This window comes from Calidris pugnax, unplaced genomic scaffold (genome assembly GCF_001431845.1).
Source record: "Calidris pugnax isolate Ruff unplaced genomic scaffold, ASM143184v1 scaffold460, whole genome shotgun sequence".
NCBI lineage: Eukaryota > Metazoa > Chordata > Aves > Charadriiformes > Scolopacidae > Calidris > Calidris pugnax.
In genome coordinates, this window is record NW_015091195.1 from 318,757 (window position 1) to 319,567 (window position 811).

Here is an 811-nt window from a genome sequence, read left to right on the forward strand (position 1 = left end):
GTGTCCCCACGCCCCATCCCCCTCCCCAGCCCCAACATTGCCCCCCAGCAGTGTCCCCAAGCCCCAGCAGTGTCCCCCAGCGGTGTCCCCAAGCCCCAGCATTGTCCCCAAGACTCGGCAGTGTCCCAAGCCCTGGCAGTGCCTCTCATCAGTGTCCCCAAACCCTATCAGTGTCCCCAAGCCCTGGCAGTGTCCCCTCAATGATGTCCCTGAGCCCTGGCAGTGTCCCCCAGCGGTGTCCCCAGCTCCAGCATTGTCCCCAAACCCCAGCAGTGTCCCCAAGCCTCGGCAGTGTCCCCAGCCCCAACATTATCCCCCAGCAGTGTCCCCAGCCCTGGCAGTGTCCCCTCAACGGTGTCCCCAAGCCCCAGCAGTGTCCCACAGTGATGTCCCCAGCCCCAGCTGTGTCCCCCAGCAGTGTCCCAAGCCCTGCAGTGCCTCTCATCGGTGTCCCCCAACCCTATCAGTGTCCCCCAGCAGTGTCCCCAGCCCTGGCAGTGTCCCCTCAACGGTGTCCCCAAGCCCCAGCAGTGTCCCACAGTGATGTCCCCAGCCCCAGCTGTGTCCCCCAGCAGTGTCCCAAGCCCTGCAGTGCCTCTCATCGGTGTCCCCCAACCCTATCAGTGTCCCCCATCAGTGTCCCCAGCCCCAGCATTGTCCCCCAGCAGTGTCCCCAAACCCCGGCAGTGCCTCATCAGTGTCCCCAAGCCCCGGCAGTGTCCCCCAGCGGTGTCCCCGGCTCCAGCGGTGTCTCCAAGCCCCAGCAGTGTCCCCAGCCCCAACATTGTTCCCCAGCAGTGTCCCCAAGCCC